This window comes from Pteropus vampyrus, unplaced genomic scaffold, assembly GCF_000151845.1.
Source record: "Pteropus vampyrus isolate Shadow unplaced genomic scaffold, Pvam_2.0 Scaffold106, whole genome shotgun sequence".
NCBI lineage: Eukaryota > Metazoa > Chordata > Mammalia > Chiroptera > Pteropodidae > Pteropus > Pteropus vampyrus.
The window spans coordinates 1042168-1062912 of NW_011888887.1; the positions used below are offsets into that span (position 1 = coordinate 1042168).

Genomic DNA, 20745 nt, shown 5'->3' on the forward strand with positions numbered 1-20745 from the left:
AAATAAAACAATTGCCTCTCCAGCACTGCCTGTTATCCACTGAAAACCTGCAGACACCACAAATTTTCTATTAGAAAGTATCAAAAATATCTCACTGTATGTGCTGACAATAATTAATTATATTAAAATTGTATAGCTTATAAGTAAAAATTATAAGATAAAGTAATAAAATAAAATTTCAAATACCAAGTTTATTAAAAAATAGTCTCCCAGTCTATGGCCATGCCACCCTGAACAAGCCCGATCCCATTTGATCTCGGAAGCTAAGCAGAGTCAGGCCTGGTTAGTACTCGGATGGGAGACCACCTAGGAAGACCAGGTGCTGTAGGCATGAAAAATTAAAAAATAAAAAATAAGGATCGTAAGCTGACAAGGTCCTTGCAATCTGTGAGGTCAACCAAGGGCTGCCTCGCCTAAAAAAAAATTAATTAATTTAAAAAAATATTCTTCCAAATATATCTTATATAGAATCACTCACTAGCCTTTTGTTGTTTGGTGATTTATAAAATGTGTTAGTTTAAGTATTTAGGAGTTTATAAGCTAAAAGCAATAAAGCCTTTCTACCAAATCAAGTAATGGAAAAAATATCACTTGGTTTTTAGTGATTATTAGTAAATGAACTAGAAAAAATGAGACTAAAAGAAATGCTTTTCTCAGTATAATCGTTGGGTTTCTGTCTTGCTATAGATTTTTATTTTTTCATGCAATTAGGTGAGTTCTCTTCTGTGCTTCAGGGATTAATTAGAAATGTGAATAAGCATGAAAGCTGTTGGGGTTTTGAGTGAGTATGCCATTGGCTATATAAGACTTTAAATTCTTAAAGAAAACAAAAGGATAATATTTGATGGACATTCAGTAGGAAATGACTAGGTGTTATTACCTAGGCACCAAAAAGTTAAAGACAGATCATTACATAGATGTTTTGTAGGTTTGTACTAAAACAACTTCAAAGGCCAAGACCCAAGAGCATTACTATAATTCCAACAATGATTATATTTCCTGAACTTCACTATCCAGCTGAGTAGTCTGTTTAGCTCAATAAGTCCAAACTGCAAAGCAGGTTTGTACATTCTTTGGAATGATTTTCACATTTCCAGCAAGGTTATTTATTTATTTATTTATTTATTTATTTATTTATTCATTCATTCATTCATTCATTCATTCATTCATTCATTCATTTAGTTCTCCCCATGTAAAAACTAGTGTATGCTTTTTAATATAAAATAAGTTTTTTCTAAGTGCTTGAATTTCAGGTACACTAAGATTATACGGTAAAATACCACTTCACAGATAAACAATGTCAAAGACCATTTGGAGTAGCACAGCTGACAGAGAAGAAAGGTTTTTTCAAAAGTGAAACTGAAAACGTTGTATAAAGCCAAGGGTCTTGAAGTGACATTGCTTTTTCAAGCATTATTCACCTAATCAATCTGAAATAAATTTTTAAGCCAAATGTTTATTTCTTGAAGTATTGGAAGCCTAAAGATTGTTTTAACCCATGCCTTAGGGTCACATTTGCCTTCCATGTCTTAAATTTTTGGAGAGCGAAACTAGGGTAACTCACCAAGAGCTCTTCAAGCATCCTAGACAGAAGTAAGCAACAATGTCGCTTATGGTCTAACATGAGGTGGCGCTTTATTCTTAGTTCTCAGACTTCAGATTTATCAATGTAACAGAAGAATCATTGTATATCAAAAAACAATATAGTTAGACACAGGCTTCTAAAAAGAGATAATTCTTTGCTCTAATTGCAAATAAGGCAAGAATTCTGCTGAAGGTAAAATTTGATATATGGACCTTTCTACTATTTTGTATTTTCTACTAAGGCCAAATTCATTTCACTTTATTTTTTTCACGCTTTATTTTTTTTTTAAGTGAACTTGATATGATCCATTAATTGACCCCTTAATCTAATCTTAGTTGACAACCAAATTATTATTGTTATTGGTTTTAGAAAATCTTGATTTATTTAAAGATGCTTAAGTATGAAACTGATTTGGAGGAAATTGTGTTTTTAGATTTTATATTTAGCTTGTATATAAACATATAATCATACCTGAACAAATCATAACGATGTTTAAGTATAATTTATTTGCATGTAGACAAAGAGAAACCGCACTCCTGTTGTTCTAAAGATAAAAACAAACAAACAAACAAACAGAAACTAAAAAGGATAGATAAATTATTAGGAAAAGTTGATAGAGCCAGCAAAGTAAAAAAACTTGAAAGGAATTATGAGGTAAAAGAAACAAGGCTTATTATGTATTTGTAGAGAGACACCATTTATGTGTACTTACATCTATCTTGAAGACCGATAAGAAAAGAAATCTGAATGATTTATGCTTCATGTTTTTATATTTTCAGTAAAATTTACATTGCATGTTATACTGCAACACATTTTCTTATTAAATATTAATCCAAAAGTGTCTGAACGTTAATCATTTATTATATTCATAATAGTTTATCTACTTCTTCTTCCTAAATTATTTAGCGTAAAATTTTTTCAAAGATTTTCTTTTGAAGGACTTTCAGTCTAGCAAAGCCAGAAAACAGTACATGGTCAATGTCTGAAAGGAAATAATTTTATTTCTCAATAGAGCAATATCCGCAAACACTATCTCACAGAGAAGGAGCAGTACAAGTCAGAAAAAGACAGCTACATATAGCCTCATAATTTTCCCTCTAAAATAAAGGGTAAAAATAAAATTCAATCACAAAATTTTAACAATGAATTACATGCCAACATGTTGCTCTAGTTTGGGTAGGTCCATTAATTTCTGTCCACTTATTATTGTAATTTAAAAACCACTTCCCTGGAAGATTTTAAGAGAACATTAAATCAATAAATGTCAACACCTCATATAAAATGGAGATAATTTATTTCTTTACTTCATCTGAACAGATAATTACTTAGAATATAATAGGGACAAACCGGAATTCAAGGTAACTAGATCAGTCAGTTAAAATATTGTGTATAATTCAAAAGGTAAAAGAACCAAGGACATAAACTTTGGTATAACACTGTTTTATAATTTTGATTTATTCTTATTTTTAATACAGCTTCACAGGAATACCTAACACCTTCCTATAAAACGAATTATTTCCTCAAAACTAAAACTGGAAAACAAAACAAAAAGTCTTTATTTTGCTTAATAATACATCTCTTTAAGTATCAGGAAAAAAGCAAATCAATTAATCAGCTTTTTTTATATTGGAAAGAGTAGAATAATATAGATTTGTGCACAACCCTATGTCTCTTTATGCTCATCCCTCAAAAAAAAGTTCTAACTCCTTTGACATCTACTTTTAGCCCTTTATTTTTTTTAAATCAATCATTTTATAAATAAGGACACTAATGCCCAGATAATTAAATTTCTCATCAAAAGTTATACACAAATCTCTCACCACTAGGTTCAATAAAATGTATTTAATAGATATTTGTTATGCTAATTATGTAATGGCTCTCAGTTAAAATATACATATGCCAACTTGGTTAATAATGAATATACAGTAAAATGAATCAGAGTAACTATAGTAATATATTTATTTATTTTGATGGATAGGCTAGGTGTCACAAATATTAAATATGAGGTTCCTTTCAATACAAATCTTAATTTGATCCGTCTTATACTAGGAAAAGATAAACTCAGAGAGAAGTTAGTTTTCATAAATTTTTGGAACTTTGGTCCAGACACATTTCAAACTTTTACCTTCTAATATTTATGCTCGCAAATAATTACAACAAGGGCCATACTATGCCCTTTTATAGATGTTTTAAAATGAGAATACAATCTTTTCTGTTGATGACTTAACCTTCATTTATTCAGTCAGATTCTTCCAATTTATAGGTAATTCTTTGAGAGTATATAAAGCTTAATAATAATAAAGTTTTTGCTTTTTTTTGTTGTTTGGATTTTTTTGTTGTTAAATTTATTAGGGTGACATTGGTTAGTAAAATTATGTAGTTTCAAGTGTACAATTTGATAATACGTCATATGTATATTGTGTGTGTTCATCACCCAGAGTTAAATTTCCTTCTGTCACCATATATTTGACCCCCTTTACCTTTATCTACTCCTTCTCTCTGGTAACCACTAAACCGTTGTCCATGTCTTTGAGTCTCTGTTTGTCATGTTTGTTTAATTCATTGTAATTCTTCTTTAGCAAGTAGTTGAAGTAAGTAATTAAATATCTTGAAAACAGAATTAGAAATCTATAAATCTTCCTGATTCAAGCCCTCCAACTCAACTTTGAACTGTACAGGCCCTAAAGCTAGGACGGCTTAACAATGCTCATGATTTTGATGATTTTCTCAACTTATTACAATGCATTTGTCTTTCAATGCATGTTTTAGCTAAGTTTCTTCCCAGTGTCTTGAAAAGCCAGGCCTCTTTCTGAACTATTTCCATTAACTGTTGTGCATAACCCAGTTCATGTCTGCTTGAATCTGTACGCAGCAAAGGGCAAAGCAGTGCATTTGCAGATCATGTACTGCCAAACCTACATGCGAGATGCCTTGCCAATAGCATGGTAAGCAGACAAAGAATGGGCTTCCCAGGAAGCTCTTTCACAGGACTGTGCAAACCTTTTACTCTGAGAAAATAGTTACAAGACCTTCTGAGACAAGCTCATTTTCCCTTTGGGTAATAATCTTTGATGCTTTAGTGCTCTGAAGTATGGATCTCATTTGTTGTACTCACAGGACATTAATCTTTGAAGCTTTATTTCTCTGCTAAAAAAAAAAAAAGAGGAAAGAAGGAAGGAAGGAAGGAAAGAAAGGAAAGGAAAGGAAAGGAAAGGAAAGGGAAGGGAAGGGAAGGGAAGGGAAGGGAAGGGAAGGGAAGAGAAGGGAAGGGAAGGGAAGGGAAGGGGAAGGGAGGGGAGGGGAAGGGAAGGGAAGGAAAGGAAAGGAAAGGAAAGGAAAGGAAAGGAAAGGAAAGGAAAGGAAAGGAAAGGAAAAAGAAAGAAGGAAGGAAGGAAGGAAGGAAGGAAGGAAGGAAGGAAGGAAGGAAGGAAGGAAGGAAGGAAAGAAAGAAAGAAAGAAAAATGGAAGAAGTGGAAAAAAAGAGAAGGAAGTTGGAGGCATATTTTTACATCCAATTCTCTTTGAGGAAAAACCTTGAAGTTTATTTATTTATTTAAGTAAAAACTTCATCTAAAGTATCTCCCAGATGATCATGTGTAAAGAATTATAATCTCTTTTATTTGGCATAACCCTGTCATCAGAAGCTCTAATACTGGCTTTGGAAATATCCTGAAATTTTTAGACCAGGAATTCTAGAGCCATTACAGTCAAAATTTTATCCTTCAGTGGTTTTTGTTCTTTTATGGTGGAAATTCTTTAAATAAACAGCTCACATTTAAATAATGATATGTAAGTCTGATACATGTTCATATCCAAATTAGCAATTATTCTGCAGTTCATGTAAATAGGAAATGTAAGAACATAAAAAATACTTCCATTGAAGGCAAGTTTGAAAAGACAGGAAAAGTTAAAAAGCAATAATTTTCTTTCAAAATAGCACTTAATATAAAATGTTGATTTTTCTCCAGATTTTTTCCAGTTTTATTGATATATCATTGATATATAATACATCCATCATCTTATATAGGTTAAAAAAAAAAGAAAAACAAACCTTTTTCCTTTGTGATAAGAAATATTAGAATTTATTCTTTTAACAATGTTTGAATATACTATATAGCAGTGTTAATCACAGTCACCATGCTGTACATCATGTCTCTAGTACTTATTAATCTTATAACTGGAAGTGTGTTACTGTTGACCCCCTTTCTCTAATTCCCCCTCCCCTGACCCAGTGTCTCAGATAACCACAAATCTTATCTATTTTTCTATGAGTTTAGTGTTTTGTTTTATTTCTAGATTCCACAAATAAGTGAGATTATATAACAATGTCTTTCTTTATCTGATTGATTTCACTTACCATAATGCCCACAAGGTCCATTCATGTTGTAATAAACAGCGTATTTTTTCCCTTTCTATAGCTGAATAATACATGTATATATATATATATATATATATATATATATATATATATATATATGTGTGTGTGTATATATATGTATATATATGTATATATGTATATATATATGTATATGTATATATCATAACTTCTCTATTCATTCATTCATGGGTGGACACTTAAGTTGTTTCCGTGTCTTGGTTATTGTAATAATGCTGCTATGAATGAGGTGGTATAGACATCTCTTTAACAGATGTATTCATTTCCTTTGGATGTATTCCCAGTTAAAGTGCTGGATCATGTGGTAGTTATAACTTTAATTTTTTTAAGGAAAATTCCATACTGTTTTATAGTGGCTGTACTGATTACATTCCTATCAACAGTGCAAACGCATTGCCTTTTCTCCACATCTTCACCAGCACTTATTATCTCTGTCATTTTGATTATAGTCATTCTAACAGGTGTGAGATGATGTCCCATTGTGGTTTTGATTGCATTGCCTTGATAATTAATGATGTTGCACATCTTTTCATGTCTATTAACCACTCATAGATCTTCTTTGAAAGACTGTCTATTCAGGTTCCTTGATCATTTTTAATAGATTATTTTTTTTGCTATTGACTTGTCTTAGTTCTTCATGTATTTGGGATATATAAATATATGCAGTTTGCATATATTTTTTCCATGCCATAGGTTGTCTTTCATTATTTTAATTTTTTCTTTTGCTGTGCAGCTCTTTTGTTGGTTATAGTCCCATTTCTTTATTTTTGCTTTTGTTGCATGTGTTTTAGGTGTCATAGTCAAAAGATCATTGCTAAGACCCATACGAAGGAACTCTGTTTCTGTTTTCTTTTAGGAGTTTTATAGTTTCTGGTCTTACACTTACATCTTTAATCTCTTTCAAGTTAATTTTTATGAGTGGTTTAAAATAAGGGCCTAGTTTTATTCTTTTATTATGAATATCCAATTTTCCCAGAAATGTTGATATATTTGGCAATAAATTTTGATGGCTCTTCTAAAACGAGTATTTTAAATTAGAATTTATATTAGAAGTTTGTACACTAAAGTGCATTAACTCAATATTAGCTCAGAAATTGTTTGGTAGTTTGTTTTTAACTTACATTTTTTTGGCACACGCAAAAACATCAATGCTTTTTATGATTTTGAAAATAAAAGGAAACAGATCTAATGAACTTCCAAATCTGAAACCTGGCAAAGAGCAGAATCCCTTTTGTATGGCTCTGTTCTGCACCCACAGGATTTACTGCTGGATATGTTATTCTGTTCTAGCCATTAAGAAATAAGGCAGCACACCTGTCTGTTGTGAGAAGGAGCAGAAGAGATATATTAGGAATCAAATCAGTCCTGTTTTCGATGAGTCTGATTCCTCCATTTAAATCAACATTTGGGTTGGTTCACTGGTTATACAACATGTATCTCTCTTAGTTTGCTTTGACCAATTTTGGAGGCTGGTAAAAACAGCTCTCTAAGTGGAAGAGAAAGCATAATTGATAAAGCCTTGCTTTGCTACAGCATGACCGCTGAATTCAGAAATGCTCCTTTTGGGGGCTCATTTATTTTTTCATTCATTCATTATCTATTGAACATCTGAGCACCAAAGATTTACGAGCAATAAACAAACTATACCCTGGGGATTTATATAATAAATAATATACATTGTTTTGTCCTTAGAGGTTTTCTCTCTATGATGAAAATTAAGATGTTATCACCAGTTAAGAAAATCGAAGACAGACTAGAAAATAATAAGAAAAACAATGATTATTACTATTAATATTATTGTTTTATATAGTGACTACATTGATAAATTTATATAAGATGGTGATATTACATATATTCTCATTTAATAAGATTTACTTGCTACATTTAATAAACATTAACAGATGTGAAATCCTTTGTAAAGAGTCTGATCCAAAGTAAGTATTTAATGTATAACTGCAATTGTAATTCTTAATATCAAGTACTATTAATATCATTGTTTCTATTTTAGAGTGAAAGGGTTCTTATTGTGTAGATGTTAAGGACAGAAAGATATAATAGAGGCTAGATTAGACTCTAGCTCTATCTGAATAAAAATAACCATGCTCTTGGTTTTATGATGAACATGCTAATTGCCTGTAGACATAGTATATGGATTATATGATATACAACCTCACAAGTTTGAAATTCTCTTTGTTTCCTTCTGAATTGCTTATTTCTGCCCAGTATATTATGCGGTATCTTAAAGGCTTTGTCAACAATTAGATGTTTAAGAGTTCTAAGAGGAAAGGATGCACAAGCCTAATATCTTGGTGTGGGACGAAACGAGACTGAGAGTAGTTTCAGATGCCCTTCTTGTGAATTGAGTCACAGAGACCAATATGAATACATTTCAACACTGAATGAACTTTAAAAGAAAAGGTGTTTTTTGACTTTCTAAGTGGAGGATATGGTCATCTCATTTTTAGGTTTCTTGGTGTGTGCAAATGGAGGACATTCTAGATAAGGTAGCTAACTGCTTGATCTAGAAAAAAAAATAATAGGAGCTACTGCTAATATCTACAGCTATGCTAATATGATAGCCACTAGGCACACGTAGCCATTATGCACCTGAAGTGTGGCTAGTTCAAGGTGAGATGTGCTCTAAATGTAAAATACATACCAGATTTGGGAGCTTTAGTATAAAAAAAAAAAGAATATAAGATACTCATTAATAATTTTATGTGATTGAAATAACATTATGCATTGAAATAATATTTTAGACATGTTAAATCAAATATATTATTAAAATTAATTATACTGTTTATACTTTTGTTAATGTGGTTACTATATAATTTAACATTAATAATGTGGCATGAATAATATTTCTCGTGGATAACACTGATCTAGAATGCCATGAGGAGTTTTAACCATCTGTGAGAAGATGATGGATAGGAGAATAGGAAGCCACACAAGTGAATGAGTGCACACAGAATCAGACCACACAGAGATGAGGACCATTTCACTGGAATGTGGAGGATGGGTCATTTCAGAACACAGAGGCTTCATTGGAATCAATAGTCTTTCCCACAGCGGCTCAGTAGCCTGGAATGGCCCCCAGAATAAAACACCATCTTCCTCTTCCATTTCATCATCATCATTACCCCATGATCTTGCCAGTGTCACTTTAACAACACTCACAGGATAGTAAGATTAAATACCTATGCTTTACCTATTGAGATATATAACTGACTTCCCCTTCCGTATATCTTATCCAGAGGGCTTTTAATTTGGTATCTTGTCATTGTTGAAGTGGGTGTTTATTACGAATTTTTTAAAAAGTTTTTATATAAGAGCTCTAACCAAGAGAAATGCAACAATCCCCTCCCCATGCACAATGGTATTTTTATACTACAGAAATTTCAAATTTCGTGGTTAATTATATAAAATACATAAAAATAGTATTTTTCTTTTTTTACAAATTAGGCCTACTGATGATATCAGTATCTAACGCATTATGCTGAAAGAAAAGTATGACAGGAAAGAAAAAATATAGTAATAGAAAGGAGAATATATGTTAATGATAATATATCATTTCGAATCAGCTTTTAATGAAATAAATGACCATGTTTTTAGATGAATTATCTTACCTGGACACTGTTACTTATGAAAGGTGTTTATGAAAATCACCAGCAGGAAGACTTAGAATGTAAAATTACTCTGACTATTAGATCCCATCAAAACTGCTATCATTTACTAAAAACTCCAGGTAGAAATTTAAGCAAAGTGGAGAGAGGTCCAATGAGGAGAGCTCAGGATTAACTCTCTGTAAGAAGTATAGTTGCCCTGCTGCTTGACATTAAGTTCTTTCCATAATGAAGCAACATCTGCCATCACTCATCTTCTCTGAATAGTGGTTCATGTAAGCAAGGTATCAGACTGCATAATTTTCTAAGGAAAAATTGTTCTTTTGTTTTTTATCTTTTTATCTATAAACTGTTGCCTATTTTCTATCTTCCTATTTCTTCTGATTCCCATTCATTACCAAATAAAAAGAAAAAGAAAAAAAATTTATTGTGGTTCTTTTATTTTAAAGTGTCTTTGGTGTCTCTCTCTCACACAAAGAATTGCAGGAATAGAGAAATACTTCATGGTATAGGAAAATTTGTAATTGTAAATCTGTTCACCTTGTGTTCATAGTTTTGTACATGGTTACTTATGGTTACTTTGCATGTGGTCTATTAAAAAAATCTCTCAGCATTTCTAGACAAAGCAAATTAGTCAGCCTGATATTAGTATAGTTAAAATCACTCAACCATTTAGTTGGTATTGCAAATAGCAGTTAAAGTTGTATTTGGAATTATTCAGCAGTCCAAACTGTTTGTGACTAGATATAGCTTTCTGCTTACACAGTATTTCCTGTGTGGGCCATGAGGGCAAACAAGAGGATTGAGAAGCCTTGTGTTTTACAATCAGTTCTGAGATAGAAACCAAATAGCTCATACCTCTCTGACTTTCAGGGATAATCCTTTTATTCAATGTCTAGTAAAACAAGTGTGAGGACTACATATTAAAGACTTCAGAAGTCTTTTTAGATAAGTAGTCACTAACCCGTTAATGGGAATCTTTTGCCAATGATACACCAATTTTCACCAGGAATTATAAATTAATACTTGCTTAATTTTAGATCATCTAGTTAATGTCAATTTTTTTGTGCTCTAAGCATATCTTGAAATTTTAGAACTTTATGAGCATATTTAAATTGGTTAGAATTCGAATAGTTTTTAATTTGAAAATTATGTTTAAAAAGCAAGTTTTAAAATATATTAATATTTTTATACTGGTATTAACAAAAATAATCTATAAAATAATAATCACAAATATTATTTCATCAGGACATATAATTGATTGATATATATTATACTTCTTTAAGAGATGAAAATCTAATTCCTACTGAAAACTATAGCAGATTCAAGACTTTTTAAAATTGCTTTTTGTATTGCAGGATATTCTTTCTTAATAGATACCTACAATTGAGCCAGTGGTACATATAAATGTTTCTTTCTTAGGGCATGATTGATGAAAATGGATGTAAATTATCTTTAATAACAAGATTACATAATATGAAAGAAAGTGAACTTTTTATCCAATAGAACTTCTCTTAGTAGCCAGAAAATATGGTTTTTGAATGTTGTCTTTCCATGATCCCAGATATGATAGAATGAGAGGAGCAAACATTGTGATACTCTGACTTGGTGTCAAAGCAAACATTTTAAACTCATCTTTTTTCTTTCTCTTTTTGAATGACAAATTTTTTCCATGAATTTCCATTGTTTTTCTAAAATAAAGAAAAATTTTATTGGTATCAAATATTACGACCAAATAAACTCATTTTCAGTGGCTTTTCTAATATTTATAACATCAACCACAACAGGAGTGGTGTTTTAAAGTATGTTCTGAAAGTGAGTTGATGACTTTTAGATGATGTTGCTCAAGTTCCAAAAAGAAATAATAATAATTAAAAATTTACAGGGCATGTTGTAACATAGCTAAAAGATATAATGGAAGGCAAAATAAAAGGGGAAATGTGCTTCATCAAACTAAATGGCTTAAACATCCACTAAGTCAGAAACTCAGAATGAAAGGGCCTTATGAATCTTATGATTTGAGAAGCTGATGCCGTACCTCAGAAGCAACTTTGGATAGAATGAGTGCCTCAAACCCTAAACAACTTGCAAGTGATGCAACTGAACACCACAAAAATAGCAGAGCTAGGAGTGAAATTCTGAGTTGAATTAATTTTCAACTTTATAGATTTTTCTGGAATAGATCATTCAATTTAGTATTCATCTAAAAAATGACAACTAATTAGCTAAACTACAATAAAAAAAAAGCATTGAGAAGAGAACAGAGAAACAAAAAATATAACTGAATATTGGAACTGAAGAAGATACTATAAGTCGACATAGAATATTTAGAAAATTATTGCTCTGAACGGCTATTTCTAAAGGGAAGAGCCTAAGAACTAGTTATCAACATGCAGACTTAAAAATATATATATATGGACTTTTAAAATAGAGTACATGTTCCTAAAGAACATGATGTTAAAGTTTGGAAAATTCTCTCACAAGGCATTTCTGCAGGAAATGGATGCCAAGCACAAACTATTAGGATTATTTTCTAAAGGTTAAAACATCAGAAAATTTGTGTGTAAATCAGATTTATAGTTGAACAGGATAGGTCTTGGGTGTATCCATCATGTAATACCATCAAGTTGAAATGGAATCTGAGTAAATAGCTGAGGGAGCCTGAGATAGTTAAGAGCATCGGTCCAAATGTCAGGTAATCTGGGTCAGTATCTGACTTTATAAGAAAAATTCACTGAGTTTATTTTTATATAAAATTGTAATTTAAAAATGATTTAAGAACTAATGGTATCATATAGACATCATCTTGAAAAAATGTCTTATTTGATAAAAGAACAGTTTATTAATATTGATAAGTTGTCTGTCAAGCCTTTCAGAATTTCATTCTTTTAGTTAGTAAACACTTTTTCTGTTTAAAATTCTTATTAAATATAGATAAATTTATTCAAACAACATTGGTGTGGCAGCTTTACTGTTAAATCACCAATAACTTACAGTAATTATATTTGATGAAATTTTACATATGGTTTGTAGTAATGATAAAATTGACTTTTATGGATATCAAACACTCTGCAAAACCTTAGTGAATCAAAAAGAAAGACAAATATTTATACTTATTGATATTATACTACATTACTACCACTCCTTTATCCTCTGTCTTTGGGGAAGATTCATGGATTTGTACCCAGATAACTTGTCCATTTATTTGTGTTTTCTTGGAAAATAATTTAATTGGTATATAACAAATAATAGTGTATATCTAATCAGAAAAAGTCCAAATAATGCAGGTATGATATAACCTTTTATAGGTTCAGTTCTTGATTTAAAAGCATTAATTATGTGGCAAAGCAATTGTCCCTAATGTACATTTTAAGATATCTGTGAAAGCTCATAAAGAAAATATTAAGAAAATTGTAACATACGTATTCTCTATATTTCTTCCCACCCCAGGTTTATTGAAGTATAATAGACAATTAGTTGCTCATATTTACATTGTATAATTCAATGAGTTTTTTTCAATTATAATTGGCATATAGTAATATATTAGTTTCAGTTGTACAGCATAGTGATTAGAGATCTATATAACTCACTGAGTGGTCACCCCCTAAATCAAGTACCGCTCTTCTCCCTTACATATTTTTTATAACATTGTTGACTGTTTTTCTTATGTTACACTATATACCTCCATGACTATTTTGCATCTATCCATTTGTACTTTGTAAGCCCTTTTCCCCTTTTAACCGTCTCCCAACCACCATCTCATCTAGTAGCCTTCAAAATATTCTCTGTATCTGTGAGTTTGTTTCTGTTTTTGTTGTTGTTTATTTTGTTCTTTAAATTCCACATGTATGTGAAATCATGTGGTATTTGTCATTCTCTGATTTACTTCATTTAGCACAATACCCTCTAGGTCCATCAAGGCAATATCTTTTTCCATCCCTTTCCTTTTAGTCTGTGTGTATCTTTTAATCTGTAGTGAGGCTTATAGGCAGCATATGTAGGGGTCTTGTTTTCTTATCCATTCGGCTTCCCTATCTTTTGGTTGGAGCACTTAATTCTTTTCCATCTGAGGTACTTATTGATAAATATGTAATTATTATAATTCTTTATTTATATTTTTGATACATGTTTTTTTTTTCTTCTTAAAGAAGTCCTTCTAACAATTCCTATAATATTGGCTTTGTGTTGATAAATTTCTTTAGCTTATTTTTATCTGAGAAGATCTTTATCTGTTCTTCAACTCTAAACGATAAAGTATTATTGGTTGTAGATCCTGGGTTTTCAACACTTTGAATATTTTGTGTTATGCCCTTCTGTCCTGCAAAGTTTCTTTTGAGAAATCAGCTTCCAATCTTATGGGAGCTCCTTTGTAGGTAACTAACTGCTTTTCTCTTGCTACTTTTAAGATTCTCTCCTTGTATTTAAACTTTGACATTTTAATTATGTGTCTTGGATTCATTTTGGGGGGACTCTCTGAGCTTCATGGTGTTGTATGTTTATTTTCTTCACCACGCTAGAGAAGTTTTCCATCATTATTTCTTCAAATATATATTCAACTTCTTTTTCTCCATCTTCAGGTATCCTTATAACACAAATATCATTACCCTTACTTTTGTCCCATAGGCTCCTTAAATTATTATTATATTCCTGATTATTTTTTTTGTAGCCATTCTGATTGGGTGTCCTTGGCTTTCCCACTCTCTATACCAGTGTTTCAATCCTCTTTTTCCTCCATTCTGTTGATTCCCTCTAGTATACTCTTCATCTCAGATAAGTTATTCTTCATTTCTGACTAGTTCCCTTTTATAATTTCCATTTCAGTTTTTATGTTTTTATCTCTTTGTTAAAGTTCTCGCTGAGTTCATCTATACTACCCATAAGCTCATTGAGCATCTCTATAACCAGTGTTTTGAATTCTGCATGTTAGATCGCTTGACTTCATTTTTCCTTGATCTATGTTCTGTTCTTTCACATGGTTTCTTCTTTGTCCCCCCATTTTGGCTGCCTTTCTGTGTCTGTTTCCATGTACTAATCAAAGCTCCTAAGTCTCTCGGTCTTATTAGCATGGCTTTGTGTAGTAGGAGTCAAGCAGCACAGTCTTGAGAGGGGTTCAGCTGCAGGCCAAGTTTGCCCCGGCCTGTGCCCCTCCAGGGCCACCTGTTAAGATTCAGCAAGCAATCCACAGATGCTGTGCTTAAAGTTGCCTCAAGAAGCCACACCAGAAACCGAGGTCAGCTGCCACCAGTATGAGTCTTGGCACTGCTTAGCAAGTGACACAGGAGTTGCTGAGGACACAGCTGAAGGTGGCTTGGGTGGGGCTGTGAGTTGAGGTAGGAAGAGTTTCAGGGATTCCTCTGGGCGGAGTGATCTCTGTTATCAAGTTTGATGATGTCTCAGCTATGGTGCTCCACACACTGGGAGCAGGGAGGGTTCAACAGAGGGACAATGGATACCGCCAGCACTTCTGCCTGGGAGAAAGCCTCACCTCTGGCCTTACTCTGACAACTCACTGTCCCCCTGTAAGTCTCTGGTATCCCCTGAGCAGCTGACTTGGCGCTAGTGCTCAGAGTTAGCAGGTCCATCACCGCAAAAGTTGGCTGGCGGACACGGCCCCTTTAAGAGGCGTCTGTAGCTGTCGGCTGCCGCTGCTGTTGGCTTCTGTTCCACTCAGCCGCTCAGGATCAGGCAGCCTCGCGTCTTCATTCCCTTCTACCTTCTACTGTTGCAGGGTGAATTTTTATTTCTCCCTAGTTGTAGGGCTTCTGTTCCTCTAGACCCTCAGGTGACTCTGCTTGCTGTTTGCTCTGTGTTTCCGTCTCAACTTTGATGTGGTTGCAAGAAGGGATGAACGAAGCTTCTTTCACCTACGCCATTTTGCCTGGATCTAGCTCTCTACATCTCTTTAACCGGTAATTCCACTAGGCAATCTGTTAATTATGTGAGATAATATTTAAATTGTGAATGAGGTATTAAATCACCATAAAAAACATGTAATGCATGTTTTCCTTTATCTTAAAATCTAATTTTATCTAAATTGCTAATTAATGACCTGTACATGGAAAAGATTTTTGATAAAATAGAAAAGCTTATTCCAGTGCATTACAACAAAGGTTACTATAAGCTTATTTATGTTTAGTGTGATTATATGTTGGCAATATGATCTGTTTGGCTCTGCTATACAAGTGGAGTTCTTGTATAAATTTGCTATGTTATTAAAATTATAATAAGTACAATGTATTCTAATTTAATTATTTTTTATTGAAGTATAACATGCATATAGAAAACTTTAACAAATTGGATATTACCAGAATACCAAAATTTCTCTTTGAGATCTCTCCCAGTCACCAATACTTCTCACCAAAGCAAACACTATCCTGATTTCTGATTCTATGTATTAGTTTTACCCAGTTTTGAACATATAAACTTTTTAGGAATTTTTTATCTATGCTTTATGTATTCTATATAAATGATGTTTGTGAGACCACATCATGTTGCATGTAGCAATTTACTTATTTTCATTGCTATATAACATTCAATTCTGTTAATATATCACTGATAATTTACATGCTCTAATGATAACTGGGTTGATTACAGTTTTGGTCATGATGAATGAAACTACTAGGTCATTTTATAAAAAATTGTTGAGTCTCACAGTATGCATATGATCAACTTAAGTAGGTAATGCCCAACCCTTTTACAAAGTGTTGTACCAATTCACACTCTTACAATTGAAGTATATAAGCTTCTAGCTATTCTGCATTTTTGCCAAAATAAGTATTGTCGATCTCTTTTTTTTTTTCTTTTAATTAAATTATTCTGGTGAATTTGTAATAATATCACATGTGGCCTTAATTTAAAGTCCCATTCTATCAATGACACTGAATGTTTCTTTATGTTTATATTAGCCATTTGAATATCCTGTTCAAGATTTTTCTCATTTGCCTTTCCTGTCTTCCATTGATTTATAAGAATACCTCTGTTGTTTACCTGTATCACATGTATCTTCCTCCCTTCTGTGGCTTCATTTTTCATGTTCTTAATAACACTTTATTGAACAGAAATTTCACACCAAGATCAGAGGAATGTTTCCCTTTCTAATTACCTCGAGGTCATCCCTAATTTACACATTTGTATGTACATACACAGAAGAGAACTTTAAAATTTTCCTTTTCTACCATATAAACCTGATTTGAGAACTCAATCTCTCTGGTTTTTAAAATAACTTATTCCTTCTATATGGTTTTAAAAGAGACATACCAAACTTCAAAATTCTTTTCTTCAGATGACAATGTGTGAGTCAGAAATTACCATCAGTAGTCTGCCTAGCATAGGTGACACTCTGAGTAGATAAATAAGTAATAATTATGAAATGAAAAATAATAATGGCCAGGAAGAGAAGACAGAGAGTAAAGGTTTTGCTTTACTGAACTTCATATATGTGATCATGATAAAAAAAATTTAGATACAAATCTGGAAGTATCATTACAGTACAAAAAGGGAATGATGTAGTGGATTAATATTTTTAATTGTATTACTGTATCTTTTAAAGAATGAGAAAATATCTTACACATGTGTTGGTTCACAGCTATAATGAGTTATAATAACCTAAAATTTTCTTTTTGTGAGTTATAATCTACAAATTTATCAATGGTTTTATCAAAATTAATTTTCTTAATATATTCATGGTCAGTAGACAATATAGCCATATTTGTAATGCTTTCTGTTCATAGTTGGTTGACAAACCCTTTCCATTAATTTTAATTTAAAAATTTTCACATGATACAATTGATATACACCATTTTAAAAAATCTAAGTCATAGAGAAAAGTATGGTATAGGATGATAAAAATCCCATTTTACAATAAATTTCAGAAAATGCAATACCAACCTATGTCTGTTTCTTTAGGATCAATTCTAACACTTTCCAATATTTTAAATACAGATTAAAGTCCAGGTGATCAATTCAAGTTTTGTTTCTACATTTTACAACTATTGGACTGTCATTGTTTGTTTCTACTCTGCTATTTAAATGGAGTCATGGAACATGGTTGGAGAGAGCTCAAATAATTCTAAATCTTTATGAGCTTATTCTGGAAACAAATGCATGTATCAAGCCCAGCTGTATAACTGAGAGTTAAATTTTATATAGAATACAATATTTACTAAAAGATAAGTAATAGAAATGTGCTAATTTGAAGCTTGCATATGCATTATTAATACTCAATAGTAAATGTAGCAATCGTTTAGAAGTTAGATTCTTTTTCTGGAAGGAAAATTTTGTCACCAACTTAAGGCATGGAGTTAATAAAAAGCAAGCCAACTTTAGTCAAGTTTTATTATTGTTTTTAAATTCTCTACAGACAGTGCACCTCGTGAATGGCCTACACCACAGATGGATTGCTCTCACTGTCTTATTTTGACTTGCCTCTACCAATCACCGTGAGTTTTCTATATGTTAAACTTACTACTTTCTATAATGAATTTCTGATTGACGTCAATATTTAAGGCAGTGCCCTCTGAGAGGAACATCGTTGATGTGTAAAACATTAAATTTTTCTTCTTGAATATCCTATTGACAGCATTAAATGGTATTTAAATTGCCTCTCAGGGAACAGGTGTATAGTGTTCTGGTCCAGGAGATTTAACACAAGCTAGAACATAGTAGTATTCTCATTTTTTGTATTTATAAACTTTACTTTGGATTTACAGCTTTTTTACCTTCATTATAGTGAATGAATATCATACAGTGTTCATTTTCCTCACTCGGTATCTTCAATAAGGATTCCAGTATTAAGAAAAATAGTAATTCTTTACATTTCTATGTACTTCATAGCTTACGTAAATTACAGAACATTTTCATGCACATATACATAGAAACCAAACACATATAATTTCTTATTGTCACAGTTCAGATATTATTATTTACATTTTTTTAGCTATGGAAACTGTTACTCAGACAACTTTAATAATTTGTCTGAACTCATGTGTTCATTTATTCAGCAAATATTTATTTAGTCCTTATTCTATGCCAAGTTCTATATGAGGAAATAGGAATAAAATAAGTCTCGTGCACAATTATAATTTAAATAAATATAATGGCTAAGTTTGTACTAGACCCAAGATTTTGATCTCTGAATCCATTGCTGTTTCAATTCCACAATGTCTCTGTAAACCTCAGTGAACAAAGGAAAAGGTGTTGGAAAATCCCTGCAAGAATGTGTTCAAAGTAAGGAATGTTATTGCAATTACATGTGTTATATCTTAAGAGAGTTGTGCCTCTGCCTTCCTGGTTTTAGGCTCTTGACAACAGTTTGAATGCAATGCATTATACCTTCCTATTGAACAATACAAAAGATCATTGGGGATAGCAAGATATACCTTTTTAAATACAGAGTATAAGAATGCATTCTAAAATGTGTTAAGGGCTGCATCTTTATTCTTTCTAACAAGAACCCAAAGAAAAAGGGAAAATTCTCTGTAATGGTTGTAACTTCATAGATTTTTTAAAAATCATTGTTGTCACAGAAGATGTAAAAGACTGTTTTCTTAAGACAATTCTTTTCATTGTGAGATGATAACATTTATATTCTACTAGCCTTCTCGGGGGGTAAAAAAAGCAGGGTACAGTATTATATTTCTTATTGTGTAAAAACAATAGACACAATATCATTATATTATAAGCTATTAAGAGTCAGTGGGAAGTAAGTAGGTTTTGTTTGCTTGTCCAAAATTCTTTCAAAGCAACTGCATAAGTAGTCATTGATGTTTATACTATAAAGACAATTTTAAAAAGTTAAAGAAACAAGTTTCGTGGTTCTAAGGTGGCATCCTTTAAAAATGTGAGAAAAGAAAAATGAATTAGGAAAAAATGAAGAGTGCAACTAATCAAGATGTCACTGTTTACCAAAATTTCTCTCTTAGCAAATTGTGAGGTGGATGAATAAAGCTCTTCCTATGTGACTTTTCTTTCAAATTCTACACATTCGCAAATAGACATATTTGTTTTCTTATTTTATTATTTATATACTTTTCTTAGTTCCATAAAGGATGTAGGGTTTTCAGTCTGAATTGTATCTAACCCCACACCCAAAATCTGCATAATTGAAGAAGAGTAATATAGGAGTGTCACAGGAACTGAGTTATATTATTTATCCAAAACCTATGAGATCTTCCTAACCCTGGAGTCTCACCTATTGAACGGTTAGTGATAATTACCTTGCTTTCTTCTTAGAAACATTGGGAGGAAATACAGTGTATTAAGCAGAGTCTGTAAAATGTGGAATAGAATCTCATCTCCACTGCTCTCTAAAACTGCAATAACAATGTAGGATACAATATCTGTGCCTCATGGCTAGTATGGCTTTTTTTTTAAACTAACGTTTTTTCAACAAATTGTCTGAAACCTAGTAAATACTTGAATGATAATCATTAATTATTTTCAATATTAATAATAATGACCAACTGATGGATGTGAAATGCTGTTCACAATGTTATTCGTGTGCAGCATAGAGCTATTGTTATTATTACCACTAACTTTAAAATATGTAATATACATATTTTCAATAATTTAATACTCAGTTTCTTTCTTAAGGGTAACGGAATCTCAGAATTAGAACACATTTTCAAGTGCCCCTAAATCAACATGATTTTTCAGATTCTCCTAATTCCCATATGTTTGTCATATTTGACTATTTATAGCAAGTGCAAGAAGGAGTAATAATTTTGATAAAATTAAATGTAATTATATATGAATTCTCTGTTTTATACCAGTAGCACCTATACTATTATAACTGAATAAATATTTGATTGAGTTGTTTTTTTAATTTATTTTTTAATTATAGTTGACATAGTATATTAACTTCAGGTGTGCAAAATAGTGATTAAACATTTATATACCTTATGAAATGACCACTCCCATAAATCTGGTACACATCTTGCACTGTACATAGTTATTAAAATATTTGTGACAAAACAGATGAACCTAGATGGGTATTGTGCTACATGAAGTAAGTCAGAGAAAGACAAATACCATATGATTTTACTTATACATGGAATCTAAAAAACAAAATACCCGAACAAACAAAACAGAAACAAACTCATAGAACAAACTCAGAGCAAACTGATGCTTGCCAAATGGGAGGT

General features: G+C 31.8%; 1 non-coding gene across 1 annotated transcript; it reads left to right on the forward strand.

Annotated features, from left to right (window-relative positions):
- The first annotated feature begins 212 nt into the window (after positions 1-212).
- Positions 213-331, forward strand: LOC111743086. Its single transcript, XR_002781576.1, has one exon. It is a non-coding gene; the product is annotated as a 5S ribosomal RNA (ribosomal RNA).
- Positions 332-20745: the final 20414 nt, after the last annotated feature.